Below are 22,520 nucleotides of genomic sequence, written 5' to 3'. Positions count from 1 at the left end.
AAGTTAAAGTATAACTCTTACCTTTCAAAGTAAACAGATTATGTGAACAGTCAGATTATTTGGATGGCAAATGGAAAAAGGTAAAGGCAGATGATTTCATTTGTATACACATGTATTTAATATTTGTTGATGCTTATAAATTCTATCATCTAGCTAAGAGCCAATGACCTAACATGTGCAAGTCACCCATCTTTTGTAATATATTTTGGAAGAATGTTAGTGACAGTGGTGGCACTGTCTGTAGTCTCATTGACAAAAGAATTAAAGTTATTATACAGGTGATTTATATTTTGTGGCTATGATGGTTCAAGAGATTATGTTTTGTTCATAAAAATTTGGTTGACATGTAATTCGTATCTTATACAATTGTTAGATTTTAAGTATACAATTCAGTGGTTCATAGTATATTCACAGAATTGTGTGACCACTATGATAATCAATTTTTGAGCCCTTTTATCACCCCAAATGGGAACACTTACCCTCTAATGAAACTGCATTTTCTGCATCTCCCAGCCTTATTCAATATTTTATCTACTTTTTGTCATAATGTCATTTTGTCTGTTCTGTGCATTTCATATAAATGAAATTATACATCATATTGTCTTTTGTGACTGGTTCCCTTAATTAGCATAATCTTTTATGTTAGGAATTTGTTTTCTGACTTTATTGAGATATCATTATTATAACATTGTCCATATTTAAGGTGTAAAACATGCTGACTTGCTCCACTTATATATTGTGAAATGTTTGCATCACAGGATTATTTAACACATCCAGCACCTCATGATTGTGTGTGTGTGTGTGTGTGTGTAGGGCTTTTTAAAAATCTTTTTTATTACTTTTTTTAAAGCATAGTTAACACACAATGTTACATTAGTCTCAGGCTACAACATAGTGACTCGGCAAGTCTATCTGCTATGTTATTCTCACAAGTGTAGATTCCATTTGTCAGTACACAATTATTACAATAACTTTGACTATATTCCTTATGTTATACCCTTTATCCTCCTGACATTCATTTAATAACTGGAAGCCTGTATCTCCCACTCTCTTTATCCATTTTGCTTTCCCTCTCTCTTTTTTTTTTTTTTTTAAGGTTCCATATGTAAGCGGTAACATATGATATTTGTCTTTCTCCCTCTGACTTACTTCTTTCAGCGTGATACTCTTACAGTCTGCCCATGTTATCACAAATGGTAAGTTAACTTTTTTTTACAGTGGAATAATATTGCATTGTCTACATATACTACATCTTCTTTAAATATTGATTTATTAACAGACACTTGGGTTGCTTCCATATGCTGGCTATGGCAAATAATGCTACAATAAACATAGAGTGTATATACCTTTTTGAAGTAGTGTTTTTGTTTTCTTTAAGTAAATGCCCAGTAGTGGAATCATTGGATCATATGATTAATAATACAGTATATAATACATATCACATTCAAAGTATGTGGAGTTTTTTTATGTGCTCCCCTTCATTTCTCCTCCTCCTTCTCTTCCTTCTTCTCCTTCCTCCTCTGAAGAAGGCTCCATGCCCAATGTGGGGCTTGAACTCATGACCCTGAGATCAAGAGCTGCATGCTTTACTGACTGAGCCAGCCAGGCATCCCTTCCTCTCTGTCTTCTTTGGGAAATGTCCCTTCAGGTCCTTTGCCCATGGTTTAATGGGATTATTTCATTTCTTGGTGTTGCATTGTATAAGTTCTTTACATATTTTGGACATTAACCCCTTATTGGGCATATCATTTGTGGATATCGTCTCTCATTCTGTTACTTGCTTTTTTGGTTTGCTGATGCTTTTCTACACTGTGCAAAAACTTATTTTGGTATATTCCCAATAGTTTATTTTTGCTTTTGTTTCCCTTGCTTGAGGAGATATTAGAGAAGAATGTCACTGCAAACAATGTCAGAGAAATTGCCGCCTTTATTTCCTTTTAGTAGCTTTATGATTTCATGTCACACATTTAAGTCTTCCATCCATTTTGAGCTTATTTTTGTGTATGGTATAAGAAAGTGGTCCAGTTTTATTTTTTTACATGTATCTGTACAGTTTTTTCAGCACCATTAATTGAAAGGACTGTCTTTTCCCCATCATTTAGTCTCCATACCTTTTAGATTAACTGACCATATAAGTGTGGGTTTCTATCTGAGCTCTCTATTCTGTTCCACTTATTTTTGTGTCTGTTTTTGTGCCAGAACCAAGCTGTTTTGATTAGTATAGTTTGTAATATATCTCAAAATCTTACAATGTGGGATTGTGATACATCCAGCTTTGTTCTTCTCACTCAGAATTGCTTTGGTGATTTGACATCTTTTGTGGTTCCATACAAATTTTAGTATTCTTTTGTTTCTATCAAATATGCTATTGGTGGTATGATAGAGATTGCTTTGACTCTGTAGATTGCTTTGAGTAGTAAGGACACTTTAAAATTATTACCTCTTCTAGTCTGTGGTATTGAATGTTTTTCCCTTTGGTTGTGCAACTTTCAATTTCTTTTATGCTTTTTTTATTAACATATAATGTATTATCTCCCCCAGGGGTATAGGTCTGTGAATCATCAGGATTGCAGATTTCATAGTATTCATAGTAGCACATACCCTCCCCAATGTCCATAACCCAGCCATCCTATCCCTACCTCTCCACCTGGCAGCAACCCTCAGTTGGTTTCATGAGATTAAGTGTTTTCCTCCCTCTTGATCCCATTTCATTTCATTTCATTTTTTCCTTCACTACCCCTCCAAAACCTTTTTTTCTCGAATTCCTCAGATCAGAGAGGTCACATGATTATTGTCTTTCTCTGACTGACTTAATTCGCTCAGCATATTACCCTCTAGTTCCATCCATGTTATTGCAAATGGCAAGATTTCATTTCTTCTGATGGCTGCATAGTATTCCATTGTATATGTATACCACATCTTTTTTATCCATTCATCTGTTGATGGACATCTAGGTTCTTTCCATAGTTTGGCTATGTATATATATATGTGTGTGTGTGTGTGTGTGTGTGTGTATACAATGCCATCATTAACTCTTGTGAACTATATAAATATAATTTAGTTGGCTCAAATGTTAATTTTCTCAGGCATGTGAATTAAAGCTAATGAACAATCACACATATACATCATTGACTATGATGAAAAATTCTAAAGCAAATTATGGATACCATGCTTTTTCACAACTTACTTCCATCCTTAAATAAAGATAGCAAACTTTGTATTCCAGGCATATTCTTCCTTACCTCCACCATGGAGTAGTAATCCAATTGCCCTTTGGTGGTCAGGATCAATCACCCAGAGAGCAGAGTTATCTTCCTTTTTGCCTGCTGATTTAGAAGCATGAGAACTCTAACTCCCTCCTTCCTCTACATGAATGGCCATAGCAACATTATTCATAGTAGCCAAAATGAAAACAACCCAAATGACCATCAACTGATGAATGGATAAAGAAAATGAAGTATATTCATAGAAAGAAATCTCTTTTAGCAATAAAAGATGATGAAGAACTGATATATACCATGACATGGATGAACCTTGAAAACATTATGCTAAGCCAAAGGAGGAAACACACACACACACACACACACACACACACACACACACACACACATGAACAGAGAGTATATAATTTATTTATGTGAAATGGAGTAAGATTATTCTGGAACAGGCAAATAGGGACAGAAAACAGATTAGAGGTTGTTAGAAGCTGAGAAGAGGGGGAAATAAAGAATAACCACTAATGGATATGGCATTTTTTAGAAGGAATACTGAAAATGTCATAAAATTTGGGGCACCTGGGTCATTCAGTTGGTTAAGCATCTGCGTTCAACTAGGGTCACAATCCCAGGGTCCTGAGATGGAGCCCCGTGTCTGGCACCCTGCTTGGTGGGGAGTCTGCTTCTTCCTCCCTCTACCTCTGCCTGCTTTTCCCCCTGCTTGTGTTTTACCATGCTCTTTCACTCTGTCAAATAAATAAAGAAAGAAAATCTTTAAGATAAAAAGAAGAAAATGTCCTAAAATGAAATTGTAGTGATGGCTGCACAACTTTATGGATCTACAAAGAACGGAATTGCGTATTTTAAATGGAAGAATTGTATGACATATAAATTACATCTTAATAAAACTATTATATTAAGAGTTCTCCCCTGAGGGTTGCCGGGGGGAGGGGGTTTGGGAGAAGGGGGTGGGATTATGGACATTGGGGAGGGTATGTGATTTGGTGAGTGCTGTGAAGTGTGTAAACCTGGTGATTCACAGACCTGGGGATAAAAATATATGTTTATAAAAAATATATGTTTATAAAAAATAAAAAATGAAAAAAAAATGAAAAAAAAAAAAGAAAAAAAAGAAAAAAAAAACTATTATATTAAAAAGTGGGGGAGTGAAGCATCACACAATGAGAATAAGATTATAGCAATGGCTGACACCTATAAGGCACTAAAATGGTATATGGATTGAGTTGAAACTGGATTTTCAACACCATTAGCCATTCTCAGAATAAAACCTGTGAATTACTATTTGTTTGTGATCCCTTATAAAGAGAGATTGTCCTGATCAGTTAAAAATCCCTCATATTTTCTGATCAAAACTTTAACATGCTTAAAATATCAAGAACAAAAAGCCAGATGGTGCAAAATTATATAGTTACAATTTCCTCATATCAGCGATACTGAATATATATTTCAAAAGGGTACCAAACCTCCAGTTAAGTCTTCTTGTTGCACAATAATTGGAATTCAGAAACAAAGCTCTAGTTCCCAAATAAGGAAAAGTATTTAATTCAGAGTCATTAATTTGAGTTTTTGTTCTGTTAATGTTTAAAGAGTTACCACATCAATCGAAGCGTACTCTTTTTGTACTGTGTGTTAACTAAATATGTCAGAACGGCTAATATTTTCTGGCCAAAGAGGACAAAGTCTTGTGAACAAGAACTTTGGTTTTGTAAAACAAGGGAGGTAATCACTTTCAAAAACTTATTAAAAGATTTCCATTCCTGGCTGGATGTGATTTGTTGTGGCAGCACACTCAAAAACACTAGAAAAAGATGGATAAATTACAAACATCATTTTTTTTTTTTTACGGACATCAAAAATCTTTTAGAGCTACAAGAATGAGATAAATTGTAATTCCAGAAAAGCAAGAGACACTCCCACAATGAGCTAAGAGTTACTGCTTGTTTCTTGTTCTTTGCTGGGAATTATTTAGTGATTCTGAGCATGAAGTAGAAGTCAGGCTTTTCTCAAGCAGATGACTCTCTTGGCAAAGAGGAAAGCAGCAAGCTTTTGGCTTTGTTGTAGACCTAAATCCTTGTTTGATTGGTTATTCATAACCTCACTACTATGTACTCTTGCCAGGAAAAGGTGGATCAATTTTGTATGATTTACATAGGCCCAATATTTGTTCCTTAAAGATTTTTCTTAGAAAATGAGATAGTCAAACATTTCTCATTTAACATATCAGTTTCTTTTCCCTCTATCATCCTTCATTTTTATTCAGGAAAACCTACTACATTATGTGAGATTATGGAGAAAGCTGAAATATGGTTGATTTGAATTTAGTGGGATTTTGAATTTCCTTACTCTTATCTCCCTAATTTTGAATTTCTTGCAGAACTGCACTTCAAACCTGCAAAGCCCCTGCCTGAGGTAATTAAATATGCTTATTTCTTCTTGTTTATGTTTTTATCTCCTGGAATTATTTCTAGCTTCTTATTTATAATATTTGATCCCTCAAGTGAAAACACATCACAGCAATTAATGGACATTATTTTCTTAAACTGTTAATTACACTACCATAGATATCTTATAACATTATCATGGCAACCATTACTGACATCGCCACACATAATGATAGGAATGATATTCCTAGACCCTGAGTTTAGTGGAACCACGGAGTATCTCTGCACAATGGGTCTGAGCTAAAATGAAATGTATGTCTTCCAGGCCCAATGTTTAAGTTCCAGATCCAGTTACTCCAGAATTCTCTTTTCCTTTGTTGTGTCAATGGCTTTGTTCCAAATGATAGCTGATATATCAACCTGAGTTCTAGATTAAAGGATATATATACCAGCTGCAGCTCAATAAATGAACATACAGCATGAGAAAGAAATAAACTGTTGTTTTAAGCCACTGAGATTTTGGAGTTGTATGTTATTTAGCATAGCCTAGTCTTAGAAATGGATAGTAGTAGGGAAATTATTATACTTTGAGAAGATATCAGATAGAGAGATATGATGGCTCATCCAAAAAACCTAGCAGAAGTTCAGCAATGATGAACTGTTTGTTTGAAAAAAGAAAAAAAATTAGACTGCAAGGATAATTCGGAGATAATTTATATTTTAAAAAAGGGCAATACTAAGTATTTTTCATTTTAAATTTAAGATCAATGAAGGATCACTGTATAATTTTTTTTCAAAGATTTTATTTATTTATTTGACAAAGAGAGATCACAGGTAGGTAGAGAGGCTGGCAGAGAGAGAGAGAGAGAGAGAGGGAAGCAGGCTCCCCGCCGAGCAGAGACCCCCGATGTGGGACTCGATCCCAGGACCCTGAGATCATGACCCGAGCCGAAGGCAGCGGCTTAACCCACTGAGCCACCCAGAAGTAGAGAGATTTAAAAATTATATACAAAGAAAGTGAGTAAGACTGGGTGGTTTCCTGGAGGTGAAAATTAAAGGAGACAATTCATGAATGAGTCCTTGGCTTTTTGTTTATAAGACTTTCTTTTTTACTGGCAATTTAGTAGTAAATACTAATATTTACTAAGGTGAAGAACTAAAGGGGAGCAGTTGTGAGGGAAAATAATGTGTTTATATTTTGGCATGCTGAATTTGAGGTACGAATGCAATGTAGATAAGCAACTATTAAATACAGTGTCTTCATCTCAGGGAATCAGCCTACGTAGGGTTTGTGTTTTTTTAATTGATAGATTATTTTTAGAGCCAAATTACATTCACAGTAAAACTGAGCAGGTAGTACACAGTTCCCACCCTTTACCTGCCCCTCTCCCACACACAGCTTCCCCACCATAAATATTTCACACCAGTGTGGCATATTTGTTACAATCAATGAACCAACGTTTATGAGTATCAACTCACTTCCACAGCTTAAAGGTAACTCTTTGTGTTATACATTTTATAGGTTTTGATAAATATATAATGTCATGTATCCACTCTTACAGTATCATACAAAATAGTTTCACTGCCCCCCAAATCTGTGTCACTTATCTATCCCTCCCTGTCTCTAAAATCTCTAGGGATTGTTTTTTATTGCCTCTATAGTTCTACCTTTTCTTAAGCAGTGGTTTTAAATTATAGAGGGCACGGATTGCATGGAGCACTGGGTGTGGTGAAAAAATAATGAATACTGTTATGCTGAAAATTAAAAAAAAAAAAAAAAGAATGCCATTGAACAAATTGAGATGATTTTGTTTTGTGTCCTTATCATGAAAATTAAGCTCCCCAGAGTAAACCCAGAACTTAGGTGGACCACATGATGCCTCTGTGAATGGGAATTTTTCCTAAAAGCTTGACAGTTGGCATTAGGGAGCATGGGTCTTTGATAGTACAGATTAAAACCATAACATTGAGGATAATTTTTTAAAGCATACAAAAGGAAATGTTTGGAAATGTGGTGAGAAGAGAGGAGAAAATAGATCAGGCCTATACCTGGGTCCTCATTAATATAAGTATGGTAGAATGAGTAGAATATACTTAAAAGATTATAGGGAAAACTGAATTTTCAGGTAAGACCAGAAAGTATTTGGAATACTCACTGTAAAGACAGAGTTATTTAGGAAATATTTATTTTTATTTTTTATTAATATATAGTGTATTATTAGATTCAGGGGTACAGATCTGTGAATCCTCAGACTTACACAATTCACAACACTCACCATAGCACATACCCTCCCCAACGTCCATAATCCAGCCACCTCATCCCTCCCCTTTACCCCCCCCCCCCAAAAAAAAACCCTCTCAATTTGTTTTCTGAGATTGAGTTTCATAGTTTTTCTCCCTCCCTGGTCTCATCTTACTTCATTTTTTCCTTCATTACCACACAACCCCTAGCCCTTCCTCTCAAATTCCTCATATCATAGAGATCATATGATTCTCTGATTGACTTATTTCACTTAGCATAATACCCTCCAGTTCCATCCATGTCATTATAAATGGGAAGACTTCGTTTTTTTTTGATAGCTGCATAGAATTCCATAGTATATGTATACGACACCTTCTTTATCCATTCATCTGTTGACAGACATCTAGGTTCTTTCTATAGTTTGGCTATTGTGGACAGTGCTGCTATAAACATTCAGGTGCACGTGTCCCTTTGGGTCACCACATTTGTATCTTAAGGGTAAGCACCTATTAGTGTAATGCTGGGTCATAGGGTAGCTGTATTTTCAACTTTTTGAAGAAACTGCATACTGTTTTCCAAAGTACCTGCACCAGCTTGCATTCTCATCAACAGCATAGGAGGGTTCCCCTTTCTCCACATACTTGTGAACATCCCTCATTTCTTGACTTGTATTTTAGTCCTTTTGACTAGTGTGAGGTGGTATCTCCTTGTGGTTTTGATTTGTATTTCCCTAATGCCGACTGTGTTGAGCACTATTTCATGTGTCTGTTGGCCATTTGGGTGTCTATTTTGCGGAAATGTCTGTTCATGTCCTCTGCCCATTTCTTGATTGGATTCTTTATTCTTTGGGTGTTGAATTTGATAAGTTCTTTGTAGGTATTGGATATTAACTCTTTATCTGATATGTCACTTGCAAATATATTCTCCCATTCTGTTGGTTGTCTTTTAGTTTTGTTGACTATTTCCTTTGCTCTGCAAAAGCTTTTGATCTCGATAAACTCCCAATAGTTCATTTTTCTTCTTGTTTCCCTTGCTTCTGGTGATGTTTCTAGGAAGAAGTTGCTGTGACTGAGGTCAAAGAGGTTGCTGCCTGTGTTCTCCTCAAGGATTTTGATGGATTCCTTTCTCACATTGAGGTCTTTCATCCATTTGGAGTCTATTTTTGTGTGTGGTGTAAGGAAATGACCCATTTTCATTCTTCTACATGTGGCTGTCCAGTTTTCCCAACACTATTTTTTGAAGAGACAGTCTTTTTTCCGTGTACTTTCTTTCCTGCTTTGTGAAAGATTAGTTGACCATAGAGGTTTGGGTCCATTTCTGGGCTCTTTATTTTCTGTTTAACTGATCTATGTGTCTTTTTGTGGCAGTACCATACTGTCTTGATGATGACAGCTTTGTAATACAGCTTGAAGTCTGGAATTTTTATGCCACCAACTTTGGCATTCTTTTTCAACATTCCTCTGGCAATTTGGAGTCTTTTCAGGTTCCATATAATTTTTAGGGTTATTTGTTCCAGTTCTTTGAAAAAAAAATGATGATATTTTGATAGGGATTGCATTAAATGTATATATTGCTTTAGGTAGCATAGACATTTTCACAATATTTGTTCTTCCAATCCATAAGCAGGAGACACTTTTCCATTTCTTTGTGTCCTCCTCAATTTCTTTCAAGAACACTTTATAATTATCTGAGTACAGGTTCTTTGCCTCTTTAGTTAGGTTTATTCCTAGGTATCTTATGGTTTTGGGTGCAACTGTATAATTTCTCTTTCTTCTGTCCTGTTGTTGGTGTATAGATATGTAACTGATTTCTGTGTGTTGATTTTATATCCTGACACTTGACTGGATTCCTGTATGAGTTCTAGCAGTTTTGGAGTGGGGTCTTTGGGTTTTCAACATAAATTAACATATCATCTGCAAGGAGGGAGAGATTGACTTCTTCTTTGCCAATTCAGTTGCCTTTAATTTCTTTTTGTTGTCTGGTTGCTGAGGCTAGGACTTCTAGTATTATTTTGAATACCAGTGGTGATAGTGGACTTCTTGTCATGTTCCTTACGGGAAAAATTCTTAGTTTTTCCCCACTGAGAATAATATTCGCTATGGGTTTTTCATAGATGGCTTTGATGGTATTGAGGTATGTACACTGTATCCCTACACTGTGAAGAGTTTTGATGAAGAAGGGATGCCCCACTTTGCCAAATGCTTTTTCAGCATCTATTAGAGGATCATATTATTCTTGTTCTTTTTTTTTTATTAATGTATTGTATCATATTGACTGATTTGCAAATGTTGAACCAAGCTTGGAGCCCAGGAATAAATCCCACTACTCATGGTGAATAATCCTTTTAATGTACTGTTGGATTCTATTGTCTAGTATTTTGGTTAGAATTTTCACATCTCAAGGATTCATTTCTCAAGGATATTGGTCTATAATTCTCCTTTTTATGGGATTGTTGTCTGACTTTTGGGATCAAGGTAATGCTGACCAAATAGAATGAGTTTAGAAGTTTTCTTTCCATTAATATTTTTTGGGAGAGTTTTGGGAGAATAGGTATTGATTCTTCTCTAAATGTTTAGTAGAATTCCCCTGGGAAGCCATCTGGCCCTGTACTCTTGTTCGCTGGGAAATTTTCGAAGACTGCTTCAATCTCCTTACATGCTATGGGTCTGTTCAGGTTTTCTATTTCTTGCTGGTTCAGTTGTGGTAGTTTATATGTTTCTAGGAATACATCCATTTCTTCCAGATTGTCAAATTTGCTGGCATATAGTTAGTTGCTCATAATATGGTCTTATAATTGTTTGTATTTCTTTGGTGTTAGTCGTGATCTCTCCTCTTTCATTCATGATTTTATTAATTTGGGTCCTTTCTCTTTTCCTTTGGATAGGTCTGGCCAGGGGTTTATCAGTCTTAGTAATTCTTTCAAAGAACCAACTCCTAGTTTCATTGATATGTTCTACTGTTCTTTTGGTTTCTATTTCATTGATATCTGCTCTGATCTTTATTGTTTCTCTTCTGCTGGGTTTAGGCTTTCTTTGCTGTACTTACTCCAGCTTCTTTAGGTATAGGGTTAAGTTGTGTACTTGAGACCTTCCTTCTTTCTTGAATCACACTATATACTTTCCTCTAAGGGATGCCTTTGTTGTGTCCCATGGATTTTGAACAGTTTTGTTTTAATTTTCATTTGTTTCCATGATTTTTTTCAATTCTTCTTTAATTTCCTGATTTACCCATTCATTCTTTAGTAGGATGCTCTTTAGCCACCGTGTATTTGAGTTTTCTCTAACCTTCCCCTTGAGATTGAGTTCTAGTTTCTGAGCATCATGGTCTGCAAGTAAGCAGGGAATGATCCCAAACTTTTAGTACTGGTTAAGACCTGATTTGTGACCCAGGATGTGATCTGTTCTGGAGAATGTTCCATGTGCACTAAGGAAGACTGTGTATTCTCTTGCTTTGAGGTGCAATGTTCTGAATATATCTGTGATATGCATCTGGTCTAGTGTGTCATTTAAGGCCTTTATTTCCTTGTTGATCTTTTACTTGGATGATCTGTCCATTTCAGTGAGGGGAGTGTTAAAGTCCCTTACTATTATTGTATTATATAGTTGATGTGTTTCTTTGATTTTGTTACTACTTGGTTTATATCATTGGCTGCTTCCATGTTAGGAGCATAGATATTTAAAATTGTTAGATCATGTTGGACAGACCCTTTAAGTATGATATAGTATCCTTCCTCTTCTCTTATTATAGTCTTTGGCTTAAAATCTAATCTATTTGATACAAGGATTGCTGCCCCAGCTTTCTTTTGATGTCCATCAGCATGGTAAATTGTTTTCCACCCCTCACTTTAAATCTGGAGGTGTCTTGGGTCTAAAATGAGTTTCTTGTAGACAGCATTTTGATGGGTCTCTTTTTTTATCCATTCTGATACCCTGTGTCTTTTGATTGGTGCATTTAGCCAATTTCCATTCAGGGTAACTATTGAAAGATATTAGTTTAGTGCCATTGTATTGCCTGTAAGATGTCTGTTACTGCATATTGTCTCTGTTCCTTTCTGTTCTGTTACTTTTTGGCTCACTTTGCCTAAGAACCCCTTTTAATATTTCCTATAGGGCTGGTTTGGTGTTTGCAAATTTTTTAGTTTTTGTTTGTCCTGGAAGCTTTTTATCTCTCCTTCTATTTTCAATGTCAGCCTAGTTGGATATAGTATTCTTGGCTGCATATTTTTCTCATTGGTGTTCTGAATATATAATGCCAGTCCTTTCTTGCCTGCCAGGTCTCTGTGGATAGATCTGCTGCCAATCTAATATTTCTACCATTGTGTGTTACAGACCTCTTTTCCCAAGATGCTTTCAGGATTTTCTGTTTGTCACTCAGACTTGTAAGTTTTACTATTAGATGACGAGCTGTTGATTTATTTTTATTGATTTTGGGAGTTTCTCTGTGTCTCCTGGATTTTGATTCTTGTTCCCTTCACCATATACAAATCAAAACCCCATGAGATACCACCACATACATGCCAGAATGGCTAAAATTAACAAGTGAGGAAATGACAGATGTTGGTGAAGATGAGGAGAAAGGGGAACCCTCCTACCCTGTTGGTGGGAATGCAAGCTGGTAAAGCCACTCTCAAACACACACACACACACACACACGTACACACACGCACACACACTGGGGTGTGGGCGCCCACATGGCTCAGTTGGTTAAGCATTCAACTCCTGACTTTGGCTAAGATCATGATCTCAGGGTCCTGGGATTTTAGCTCTGCACTCAGCAGGATGTCTGCTTGAGATTCTCTTCCTCTCCCTCTATTCCTCTCCCAACTCACACTCACTCTGTCTCTCTAAAACAAATAAATCTTTAAAAAGAAAAGCTACACTGGAGTATTAATTATGTTGCCTAAGGAAGATTAGAAATATTTCCTTCAGTGAGGTTAAGGGTGATATTTGTGGGTTAGAGGAAAACATTATTCAGCATTTCTGCCCTTGCAAAAATAGATAAATAAATAGTGTCTACAGAATCCAGAGACATAAAACACTTTGGGGTGGGACTCTTAGGCAGAACTTTGATTCTGTTTTATGTCTAAGGAGTTAACAGAAGAGTCTGGTGCCAAGGTTCCTGCTAGAAAGCTAGCTGTAGGCTGTCTCTAGCAGCATTTAGTGAGCAAGTCAAGTAATCAAAGAATCCTTCACAATATGCATTAGAGTGATTAGGTGGACAAAAAGATAAGATTTTATTGATTTTACCACTCACCTACTTGCTATAAATACATGAAAATGTAGCAGAATTCTGTCTGTGATGCTTTTGTTTTAACATATTAACCGATCATGAGATAATGGGGGAAAGAAATGATGGCCTTCATCTACCTCTATCACTGGAAGAACAGATACTCAATCAAACATCACAGTTGTGAACCACAAAAGTGTTTAGGGTCAGTTTTTAACAGGTGGGAGAACATTTTCCCCACTGGATCATCTATAGTTTCTTCAATTTTTTTTTTTAAGATTTTATTTTATTTGACAGATAGAGATCACAAGTAGGCAGAGAAGCAGGCAGAGAGAGAGAGAGGAGGAAGCAGGCTCCTGCTGAGTAGAGAGCCTAATGCAAGACTCCATCCCAGGACCCTGGGATCATGACCTGAGCCAAAGGCAGAGGCTTTAATCTACTGAGCCACCCAGGTGCTTCCAATTTTTTTGTTCTAGATTTAAGATCAGTAAGACCTGGCTATGGGAACATGTATATGTATATTTATAAATACGTGTGTGTGTGTGTGTGTGTGTGTGTGTGTGTGTATACATATATATGTAAGTGTGTGTGTAGACATAAATAAATGCAACATAAATGTATTTGCCTAAACCGATAAGCATATTCATATATGTGTGGATATGTGTGTTTGAAGAAAGAAAGAAAGAAAGGAAATTTTCCTCAGATCATTTTATTATTCATATTTATATGTCCAGTGACTGGGATACTGCTTAGAATGTGGTAGATATTTATAAAATGTGCATTTAAAGAAAGATTATTTAAGATATAGCTGATGTTATTCAAGTCATTACTTGAATTCAGTACTGTCTTTCTTGCTTAAAAATATAATTTAATTTGATATGAGTTAAAAGACAATTATTTTTACAGAAATGAGATGGGATTCATTTTTTCTCAAAGACCACATGGTATCATTTTAAGGAAACATTTACTTTTTATATTTACCAAATAATTTTAACTTGTAGGTCAACAATTAGTGGAAATTTCCCTTATATTGAGAACCCATTTCTCCTGGTCTGTGAAGCCTATAACTACCATCTAAAAGCAAAGTGGAACTGTTTATGTATAATGTGAAAATATGTCTCCTCACAAAAATACTGGGCCATTTAAAAATTTAAATGTAAGGTACTAATATTCTAAATCTTCAGGGTCATAATATTCAGAATGATAAATACTTACATTTTACATGTGATGTAAGACTCCTAATTATATGCAAATTTCTTTCAGCTGAAATTTTTTTCTAATATACATCCCATTATAGAAATATAAAATATAAAAACATAATATCACTCATTATGTAGAAGAACCAATTCTCCAGCCTCTGTACAAAAGTCCTGCTGTCTCTCAGTCCTGATGTGCTGCCAGGAAAAATGAAGACGGGGTGGAAAGTTGAGCACACAGTCTCTCAATGACATTCCCATAAGAAAACCAAAAAGAACAGTTAAATGGAATATTGAGGAGCTCAGCCAACACCTCCCCACAAAAGCTTAAGGAATCACCAAAACGTTTATCAACCTTAGCTGCCTGTAGTCTGTGGAGTAATTCTTTATTTGTGATCACACTGTCACATTCCTGAAAAATCTCTTGCTCATTTGTCTCAATTTTGCTTGTCTGTCCCACCATGAAAGCTATGTAGAGAATGGTATCAAGCTCTTCTATGAGATTTCCTTTAGTTATTGAAGTTGAATATCTCCACATTAAAGGGAATCTTGGTATGATGAAATAGATGATTTGGTGAAGGCACCAAGATAGTTATCTCAAGTCCATGAAGTTGGAGCTGATCCAGAATAACTTTTAGATAAATCCAGTGACTAGAATCTGAGGACCACACAAGTACTTCCCCAGTCTTTCCAGAGCCAAAGGAACACAGATGCAGCATGGAAAGAACATAGAAACCTTTCATAGTCATCATAATCAGCTCTTGCTCTAACTAAACCTGTGCTGAAACCAATTTCACAATCCCACAAATCTCTTCCTTGGTGCTCTCAATCAATTCATAGCAGGTTGAGCTGAACTTTGAAGTACATATTTTGTTTATTAGTTAAAATCAAATGCAGGTGATTTGTTAAAAAAATCAATAACTCAGCAAAATGAGTTAGTTTTTCTTTTAGAGGATATGAAAATAAAAAAGCTTAAACACAAATTGATAATAATTCCCAAATGATCTTAAGAAAATCCATCACTATGTCATGCATATTCAATTAAGACTGGATTTTTTTTTTTGATAAATTTTTCTTTGGTTTTATTCAATGTTCATTTGAACAGAATAGTCCTTCTAGTATTCCTCTCATTGACAACACTGCTAGGAAATATAGGAGGAGAAATAACCTCTTGCCAAAATCAGATTATGTGCATTAGGGCAAGGAGAAGATTTAAATCCAAATAGTCTTATGCTAAATTCAGTGCCCTCTCTGCTAAGTCATGTCTATCTTTAAGAGAAAAAGAATAAACTTTTTATTTTGCTTTTACTACAGATATGAATTCAAGTTCTGATTTTAGATCATATTCATGTTATAGTGAAAAGAGATAGAATAGAAAAGGCAAGTCTTGTAAAAGATAACTTGATAATCTTATTCTTCCTTCCAGCACATCCAATTCTAATTTCATTGCTTTCTTGTACAAGTCTTTTATAATGTAAAATTCCTTTTTTTTTTTTTTTTTTTGCTTTGCTCCCCACACCTGGAAGTGACTACCTCATGTAGAATTGGATCCAATGATATTTAGGACAATGACTTCATCTATAATCCTTTTGCTTAAAAAGTTATTTTCGTGAGATTAAGAGTCACTTATGGTTTGTCTGGGGGGAGGGTTTTGGGCGAAGGGGGTGGGATTATGGACATTGGGGAGGGTATGTGCTTTGGTGAGTGCTGTAAAGTATGTAAACCTGGTGATTCACAGACCTGTACCCCTGGGGATAAAAATATATGTTTATAAAAAATAAAAAATTTAAAAAAAAACAAAAAAAAGTTATTTTCAATTTCATAAAAATTTGACTAATAAAAATAGGATTGAACAATTATTCAGTTGATCACCGTTCTATAAATTCTACTCCAACATTGTATATTGATCTTGTCAGTCTTTACTATGACTTTAATCCCAGCCATTTTCATATCCAATTTGGATTTCCTGCAATAACCTTAAACCATCATTTTCACACTGCTGTAACTCAGTTTCTACAAATAAAAGTTCCAGATTTCCAGAAAGTCTATTTCAGAGGATGCCAGTATTTAGTAGAATACTTCAATAACTTTCTCTTTTATATATGTTAAAATCTATATTCTCTGAAATGCCCCCCCGCAAAGATCCTGACTAGTATTTTAATCTTGTTGCTCTACTTTCTCCCTCCACCCATGTCAACTTTCTTTGAGCCTTTTTTGTTCAAATCTTCATTTAAATCCTAGCTAATTAGCATAATGTGTGGTATTGATTGCAGGAATGGAATTCAATGATTCATTACTTATATATAACACCCAGTGCTCACCCTAACAAGTGCCCTCCACCCTTCTAGCTTCACCCATCTAGCTTATCCCCACCTGCCTCCCTCCATCAACTCCTAGTTTGTTCTCCATAGTTAAAAGTATCTTATGGTTTATTTCCCTTTCTCCATTTCTCCCTCTGCCATATGTTCACCTGTTTTCTTAAATTCCACATATGAGTGAAATCATATGATATTTGTCTTTCTCTCACTTATTTCACTAAACATAATACACTCTAGCTCCATCCACACCAATGCAAATGGCAAGATTTTATTCTTTTGCATGGCTGAGTTATATATATCTATATCTATATCATCTATATTTATATCTATATATAGATTTCTATATATCTATATCGTATCTATATCTACCTATATATAGATATGTATATATGTATATGTATATCTATCTATATTTAGATATAGATATATATACCACTATTTCTTTATCCACTCAGCAGATGGACATTTGGATACTTTGGCTCTTGTTGCTAATGCTGCTGTAACTACAGGGTGAGTGTGTGTCCTTAAAATCTGTATTTTTTGTATCCTTTGAGTAAATACCTAGCAGTGCAATTACTGAATTATAGGGTATTTCTATTTTCTAGCTTTTTGAGGAAACTCCATACTGTTTTCCAGAATGTTGGTGGGAATGCTGCACTTGTTTGCATTCCCACCAACAATGCAAGAGTTTACCCCTTTCTCTGCATCCTCACCAACTCCTTTTGTTTCTTGTGTTGTTAATTTTAGCCATCCTGACAGTGGAGAGTCTGCTTGTCCCTCTCTCTCTGGCTCTTTCCCCATATGTGCCCTCTCAATCTCTGTTTCTCTTTCTCTCAAATAAATAAATAAAACCTTTTAAAAAGAGATATTTGGGAAAAGACCAAGGAAGACAGACATGTTCACTAGTTAATGGTCATGTTGAATTCTCAGCTTTTCTTTAACCTAAAATACAGGAATGGGATATTTGAAAACAGGAGGGGAGCATTGTATTCTCATTCAGCTCTTTGTGTCTGGAATGAACAGGATTGTCCACTCAGGCCCTTGTCAAATTTGCAAGACTCTATTCCCTCATTTTCTTCTTTCCTGTTTTTACCAAATTTTTGAAAAGAAAACCAACATTTTGTGACTAAGAATATAGCAGTTGCCACAAAGACCAGCAGGAACCCAATCACATGCAAAGAGTGGTACTGGAACCAGGTGAGTTTGTGAGCAGCTGGGGACAGGTGCTTGGCGCCTTTGTGGTACATTATAAACTCAAACCAGAGGTCTGCTCTATCGAGAGGTTTTATAAGTTGATCGTGGTGAATCCTGGAAACTTTGGGCATTCTATTTGTAACTGGAAGGCAAATACAAAGAAAGAAATTAATATATTTTTGTTAAAGTTAGTCTTGGATATGCATTTTAAAAACTAAACAATCTTAGGTCCATAGATATTCTTGTTATATGAACTCTGGTCTTTGCATACTATTTTTAACAACTATAGTGGGGAAATTGAGAAAGAAATGTATTATTAACAGAATATGGTTAAATGCAGACAGAAAAAATCAGAATATACCTGTTAATAATTTAAGCCTATTTTTTTTCCCAAGAAGGAAGTTTGGTACTATATGAAATATCACTTCCAGGATATTTCCAAGATCAAGTTAGTGATGACCCAAAATTGTTGGAAAAGATCCACTAAAGATCTTTAAGCATGATTGCTAATATTTTCTCATATGGCGCAGAACACAACCAATGATAGTCCCCTAGAAAACACTAGTACTTATGAAGGATCATTAATGACTGTTCTCAAAGACTGAGAAGCTCTGCACTTGTCATTGTACTGATGTTCCCCTCCATAGTGGCTCCACTGATCTTCATAGGGAGGATGTTATGCTGATCAGGAAACATGGGAATCCCGACAAAGGGACCCCATGACAAACAGCTTCATAGATCCCATTTATTCCACCATGAATGAGAAACGTTTTGGTTTGGGGATGACCTAGTTTGGGGTTAGAGTAAGCAGTAGGTGAAGATTTCATTATAATAGGATAACAGGATTTTAGAGACAGAAGGGGAAAACCTATAGGATAAGTCACTGAAAGGAACAGTATTATCTACAAAAGCTAGACACATTGCTACTACAGAAAACTGTATCCCAGGAAAAGGAAGCCTTAATTCCTTCTGTGTGGCCTGAATATTTTTTTTAATTATAGCAAGTATGAATCTCTAATATCTAATGACCACATCTTTAATTGTATCATTCAAAACTGAGGTAAGATGAGAAACACTTAACAATTGTTAAATAGTAGTTGAATTTATCATTTAACAATTATTCATTTTATTCATCCTTTAACTCTATAGCTTTAATTTCCCATAATCTTACGAAGATTATTCTAGGGTATCCAGTCATGGAGCTGAGTATTTGTTCCGAATGTGGTCATTTTCTTTTCTTCGTATCTCCATAAAACCTTTTGAAGGTACTGCATATATTTCACAATTCATAGGATAATGACATTTTAAGATTGTAGAGTTTTTTCAGGTTATGCACCCACTCTGCTTTAGGTGACAGTTGAGAGAAGAATATAGAGATTTAAACACTGAAAGACAGAATGGGACTGTTTACAACCACCATGTTTTAAAAAGTGCTTGCATCAGTCATCTATTAAGTATATTTTTGGTCTGTTATCACTTATTTATTAATCAAAGTAGAATTGACACACAATGTTACATTAGTCTTAGCTGTATAACATTGTGATTTGACAAATTCATACCTTATGCTATGCTCACCGTAAGTGTAGCTACCATCTTTCAGATTGGTTATCTTTCCCCACTCTTTTCTTCCTACTTCCTTTTACATCTTTTTTTCTTTTTCTTTTTTGCCTTTTAATTTTAGGTAAGAATGACACAGTGGATTTGTTGATATCCCATTGTTCAACAAATTATCTTGTTTATAATCAGCATTTCAAGAAAATGCTAATTAATTAGAAAGACTATATGAATGCAGGCTTTTGCTTTTATGCTCAACTGCAATGGATCAAAACCTAATACAACCAAAGATGTGGAAGATAATTTTGACCATGATTTAGCTCTCTCTTTGTTATGCCACTTCCACCTTTTCCTTGTCCTTGAAGTGAATGTACTTCAGGTCTATTTGGGGAGAAGTCAGCCCAGGCCTTAAGATTTCAAATACTAAAACATGAACAGTGTGCTTAGTGTTCTCATCTCTATTTTAGTAAAAACAAATGATTCAGAAAGATATTTTTCCATACTAATGGCAAGGCTCAGTAGGCAGGGCTCAAATGTGTCTACACATGTTATTGTAATGTTTTACAAATTTTTACTAATACTTTCTCTTTTATGTTACATGTGAAAGGAGATTTAACTTTAAATGGAAAGACACCATTAGCCACACTCTCTTTCCAATTGGTAAATAGCTGTCCAGCAGAATCAAAGGTTATACTTATCTTCTGTGGAATCTGGGCATAGGTTGAGGCAATGAGGTTGTGCTTTTCTTTTGTGAGATTTTGAATCACTGTACCTAGAGGAAAACACCAGAATATGACTGTCATCTAAGTTTTGCACAAATTCTTCTATTTCCTGCAGAGAAAAAATTCTTTGTATTACAAAGATGTAGCATCATAGGGAATAAAATAAAGTTCACTTGCACTTGTAAAATCAAGATTCAAGAAAATTGGCAGAGACATGGTTAGATTGTTTTTTACCCGACTCGTAGAGCCAACCAGTCTCTCTCTCTCTCCTTTCTTTTTGCCATCCAGGCTCTTTAGGAAGAAGTATATACATATCTAAAACTTATGCCTTAAGTACTTAATCATCAATTACTGAATAGCCATAGAACCAAGCCATTATACCAAAGGTGATAAGAATACAGCACTTTTCATGATGATTGACAGTGTTACTTACCAGGGTTTAATTTTATTAAAAACTGAGTGATTTGCGAACTTGTAAAAATATACCTCAAAAGAAATCCTTGAAATAGGTCTGAATTTGGTTTTTGAGATTATTATCATAACAGTTTATATCTAATAAATTATTAATGTGTTACCTGCTCTTTTAAAATATATGGTTTCCCTGGTAACTTTCTCATGCTTAAGTCATCCCTACCTTATTGATAGGACTAGGAAATATTTATTAGAATTATGATATATAGTGATATGTCATAAAAGGAGATAACATATTTAAACTACTTCAGTAATTATAAACTACTTTTAGTAGACAGTGATTGTTTCTCCTCCTGATGTATAAAAGCTCCCAATTCAATGGACTTGAGTTACATATCCTTAATTTGAGACTTAGTACAGAATTGATATTAGTTGTCTCTGTAAAGTAAACCCCTGCCATTTGTAGTTATGCAAGTTGACCACTGCAAACTCTGGGATTGGGCCAGTCACATCATATTGTATAAGAATAATATCCTCTAGACATGTGTCATGTATTGTCAGTAAAAACTTTTGTGGCATCTCTGAAATCACTATGTTCCCAAATTAAAGGCTATTAAGTGATCAGAGAAGAGATGATGTCAAATTTGGGAGTAAACTTGCACTTTTAGCTTTGTTAATATTAGTGGAGTATTTCAGACATCTCAAAAATTATTGTCTTAATATTTATATTGATTCATGTCCCCAATTATATGAATTTTGAATGGTGTTTTATATATATATATATGTGTGTGTGTGTGTGTGTGTGTGTGTTTATACATAAATATATACATATATATTTATATTTATACTAAATTCATTGAGTTCTTGGTCGGAGGACCCCTCATTGCTTTTTTCTTGTTTTTATTTTATTTTATTTTTTTAATTTATTTATTTGACAGAGAGAGAGAGATCACAAGTAGGCAGAGAGGCAGGCAGAGAGAGGGAGAAATAGGTGCCCTGCTGAGCAGAGAGCCTGATGCAGGGCTCGATCCCAGGACCCCAAGGTCACGACCTGGGCAGAAGGCAGAGGCCTAACCCACTGAGCCACCCAGGTGCCCCTTGTTTTTATTTTTAATTCTTTGTAATTAACATATATTGATATATTAGTTTCAGGTATACAATACAACAACTCAACAATTCCATACATCACCTAGTACTCAACATGACAAGTGCATTCTTCAATCCCCATCACTTATTTCACTCATCCCCCAACCCACCTCTCCTCTGGTCACCATCACTTGCTGTAATTAAAAGTATGTTTCTTGCTTTGTCTTGCTCCCTCTTTTTTTCCCTTTATTCATTTGTTTTGTTTCTTAAATTTCATATATGAGTGAAATCATATGTTCTTTGTCTTTCTCTTATTGGACTTAGCATCCTATTTTCTTTGTCTTTCTCTTATTGGACTTAGAATTGTACTCTCTAGCACCACCCATGTCATTGCAAATGGCAAGATTTTATTCCTTTTATGGCTGAATAATATTCCATTGTATGTATGTACCACATCTTTATCCATTCACCCATTAGAGGACACTTGCGCTGCTTCCATATGTTGGCTATTGTAATTAATGCTGCTATAAATATAGAGGTGTGTGTATCCCTTTGATTTAGTGTTTTTGTCCCCTGGTTGCTTTTCAATCTCTGTATCGAGTGCTAATCTCACAAAACTACCATAAGCATGAATGCTATTCATGCTGCACAAACTTCTTATCCAGAGGTAAACTGAACTTGTAAGGGAATAATTTACCCTCTTTTCACTCTTCCTCATTTTATCTGAGATTATTTTGTGAAATTATGTGGCTGTGTGTGTGTGCGTGTGTGTGTGTAAAAGTGGAAAGTCGATAACAAATTATTTAAATAGGTGATTATCTAGAGCCAGAGAAATTGTCACCTCTCTTTTGATGTCTCCAGTTAGAAATTAGTTGATTATATTAAGTCTTAATAGATCTTGGTTTGCAGCTGTAACTTGATTGGCAAGAAAAAGGGCATTCATAATCCTAAAGT

The 22,520-nt window shown here is 35.3% G+C and overlaps 1 pseudogene; it reads right to left on the bottom strand.

Annotated features, from left to right (window-relative positions):
* Nucleotides 1-17,659: 17,659 nt before the first annotated feature.
* The window catches only part of LOC131823218 (UDP-glucuronosyltransferase 2B31-like), a 56,071-nt pseudogene continuing 51,210 nt past the window's right edge, over nt 17,660-22,520 (bottom strand).

The sequence above is a fragment of the Mustela lutreola genome, chromosome 1 (genome assembly GCF_030435805.1).
Source record: "Mustela lutreola isolate mMusLut2 chromosome 1, mMusLut2.pri, whole genome shotgun sequence".
In the NCBI taxonomy this organism is placed as follows: Eukaryota; Metazoa; Chordata; class Mammalia; order Carnivora; family Mustelidae; genus Mustela; species Mustela lutreola.
The sequence above is the reverse complement of the archived record's forward strand: the minus strand, read 5'-3'. Positions and strand labels throughout refer to the sequence as shown.